Source organism: Rhododendron vialii, chromosome 12a (assembly GCF_030253575.1).
Source record: "Rhododendron vialii isolate Sample 1 chromosome 12a, ASM3025357v1".
Lineage (NCBI taxonomy): Eukaryota > Viridiplantae > Streptophyta > Magnoliopsida > Ericales > Ericaceae > Rhododendron > Rhododendron vialii.
Window position 1 is genome coordinate 22209620 of NC_080568.1, and position 3822 is coordinate 22213441.

General features: G+C 41.1%; 1 pseudogene; it reads right to left on the bottom strand.

The window, feature by feature from the left end:
- Positions 1-534: 534 nt before the first annotated feature.
- Positions 535-2404, bottom strand: LOC131309569 (polygalacturonase-1 non-catalytic subunit beta-like; annotated as a pseudogene).
- Positions 2405-3822: the final 1418 nt, after the last annotated feature.

Consider the following 3822-nt stretch of genomic DNA (forward strand, 5'->3'; position numbering starts at 1 on the left):
ATACCTTGGCCGGTATGGTATTCAAAACATTGGAAGAAGCCCTCTCAGTACCTGCATGCCCAAAATCTCAACCCCCAATCTACCAAACCCACCACCCAAACCACCATCAGACCAAGCCCTACAACCAAATGGAGAAAACCCCCCAACAGATTTTCCGAAGCCCATAACCATATCACCTAGTGCAAGGAGAATCCAACACACCCATTAAAAGGGAGGTTGATATAAACTTAAGTGAAACCCCTTGCCAAAATTGAAGGATTGTGCAAACCACTTACCCAATGTTACTGTTGAAGGACTGTGCCAAAACAACCGCTAGAAAACCGACGAACCCACGCGACCAAGGTGAGGCACTGGATACCACTTCCAAAAACCGAGCACACAACCAAAATGAAACGAACTTAATAGCCACCATCACCCACCGGATTTGGGGAAACTAGATCGGTACAGTCACCGGATTGGGAAAACCAGCCGAGAGAATCCCGAGCAAAAGCCGGAACAATAAACATTAACCCTAACCCAACCTCATGACCTTAATTAGCCACCCCCACGACTACCGCTCGCCAGACCATTACTCGCCACCTTCTCTGCTCCGATCTGACTCAGAAGACGCTTGACAACTTGGACTACAACCGTCCCCAGAGGCCAGACCACCGGGTCAAGAAACCGGACACAAAAGAAAATGGACGGGAGGTGGAGTGAAAACGGAGAGGTACATAAGGGAGGGCAGTCCTACGAATATGGTGTGCACCAAGTTACAAGTGAATTGCCTCCGTCATAAAAATAATTTTTCATAACACTAGTTGATTTTTTAATATGAATACCTCGAGGCAGACATGGGTCAAATGAATTGAAATTTTTAAAGATTTGTATGAAAGCATATCTAAGTGTCTCAATATCACAAGTTTATCTATTTTGAGAAGATAGTAGGACTCGTAAATCACGTCCATACTATTTAGTCTAATGAATGATTAATCCCCGAGAGGCAAACCAGAAGAAGGTTCTTTTGCATAACAATTTGGGATAAATGTAAAGTCTAGGGATAATCAGAACATTAATTTTCTATTCCCAGACTATGTTTGAATCTGAATTTGGAAAGCCAAGATGCTACGGGTACCGATTTGTAGGTACCGATGATGTACCGACCCAATGTGTAGGGCTCATCTTGGGACTCATGGAGCGTTTTGAGGCATGCATTCATTTGATAAGTGTTTGATAATTAGTTCAATTTTTAGTTCAGAATTCTGGAATGCCAATTCAGAACCAAAAAATGATTGATTTAGTCAATCATATACCAATACTCGTTGGAATTGATCACTTGTGTGGAAAGTTTAAAAAGTACCTTGAACAACATGAACGTCTCGAATCATCTGTGTCAGATTTGAAAGACAAATATTGAGGAAAAAGAGGAGATGGAGGATACTCCTAATTGTTTTCCTCTCATGGTTTACAGACATGAAATTGTGATCTAGTGGAAAAAAGAAGCACAATCCACTCCTCCAAACAAGTCATTTTAATAGTTTTGATTCTCCATAACTGCATGATACCCAATTTGAATGCAAGGATCGGGCTCTCTTTTTTATTTGAAATTTGGTAGATGGAGACAGAGTATTAGTATTTTCAGAGATCTAGTGACACATCTCAATTTTACCTGGATCCAAAGCCATAAAAGCTCCATGATCCGCGCTCCATGATGACATATCCACATGATAGATGGCGACTCCGTAGTTGATCTTGACCTTATCAGCTTTGTAGGCCCGAACCTTAGGAACCGAGTGGGAGTAGTATAGGAAAGTACGGGAACAAACTTTGGTGACACAAAACTGACTTGGTGACTCTCCCGCCTTGATGCCGCTGACTTTCCTGATCATAACGTCCTTCTTTGATCCCTCATTATTCTCCGTGGTCCAAACCATTAGATTGCGTCCCAACACCAATATCGCAAAGTCAGCGGGAACAACGGTGGGAGAGTCACGAAGTCTGTTTCTTGTCACCAGAGTTTGTTCCCGTATTTGCTGAATTACTGCCACGAACCCGGTGTGAAAGATTTTCTCTACAATCTTCGACTCGAAAACGGTAATTTTGACGAGATCATACCGGGCAAAACCGACCTTTTCGGCATTATATCCTTGATATCCGGCACTGGCATAATAGTTCCCGTGTTCAGCATCCTCTCCCTAAAAAACTTGCCCGGCTCCACCCACTCCTATTCACAGCTTTGTATCCCATCATCATCCCCATTGAAGAAGTACTCGATTTATCGTATTTAGCAAACCCGTCGTCGCCAACGTTCGATTGGTCGCATTTCTCAAACCCGTCATCGCCGACGTTCTTTTGGTCTATATAATTGGGGAAAGAGTCGACCATCGCGTTCCCGCGATCGCGGACGGAGGCTTTGAAGTCGGCGTTGTTGAGGGTCGGGGATAAGTCGGGGAAGCAGAGCAAGTCGGCCAAGGACCAGAAGGACCGGAGGCGGTTGGCGAGGGCGTTTTGGTCATTGGCGAGTTTCGAAAAAGCATCAGATTCTACAGCGGTAAAAGGGGAGGCCTTGTTGAGGAGGAAGGCAGATCGTTGGAGATATGTATCTTCCATTAACGGATCAGAGACGCATTCGGCATGAACGGGTTTGCGCCGGCTTCGGCGGCAGTAACCTACATTGGCAAGATTGAAACAGCTAAGTGCCGTTTTTATTTATCTACTTTTAGAGCATCTCCAATCCGAAATTGGTGGAGGAGGAAATTTGGCTGATAAGTTGGACTTGAACAAGAGTGTGGGGCAGCAAATATTATTATTATTTTTTAAAAGTTTTTTGGTCTGACGGTTAGAGATGCCCGGGAAAATTTACGCGTAACTCAACTAATATCGTTCCTAGTTCGGTCAAATGCAGGCTATTCAAGCCAGCACTTGGGAATTTGCACGAAATTACTTTTTTACGGTCTGACCCAATGAACATTGTTTCATTTTGAGCATATTCCTTATTCATAACCTAGAAGGGAAAACCAATATGGTCCGTATGAATTGTGCTCTAAGGTTTTGCGAGCTTAAATGCGACTATTCATTATTTTGTTCATTCTTAATTACTTGTTTCGGAATTTGGGTAGAGCATTTTGCCTTGGCTCTATGTATTAATTGACCAGCTCTTTGTTATGAATATTGCCTTTGCTGATGACCTAGTGGTTACGAATCCCGTATTATAGTTTGATGTATGAAGTTACAACTTTATTTTCCAGTTACTCATGGATATTGATCATTGCTCATTATTTTAGTAAACATACTTCTGAGAATTGTATCATATATACCAAAAATTTATAAGAGAAATAACTTTAAATTTATTTGGAAGAGTTTTGTTTTGATGGAGATATAAAATCATAATTGTCAAAAGGGAAAAGAAAGGGGCAGATTTGTTGGTTATTTGTGTCATTTACTGTGTTGATTCAAATACCTACTTTTTCTCACATTTGGTTGCAAATTATCTGGGCAGTTTCAAGTTAGTTGGGTAATATTATAGTATCTTCTTGGTAAATAAATAAATAAATAAGAGAAAGAGAAATGCGTCCGATTATATCTACGTCTGACATTTGGTTTTGCAGCCAGATTGGTAGTCATTGGACACGTGGGTAAGACTCTTTGCATGACTAGAATCAAGAATTTCAGTGAGAATTCATTAATTGTGATTTTTCCATTCCTTTTTGTATTAACTTGTATTAATTGCCATACTAGATTTTCATGGCTAACAGAAAATTCAATTAATACATGCATTATTGTTACCATTACATGGGATCTATTCGATATATCGTGTGGAAATTGATGTGCCCTTATTCCTTG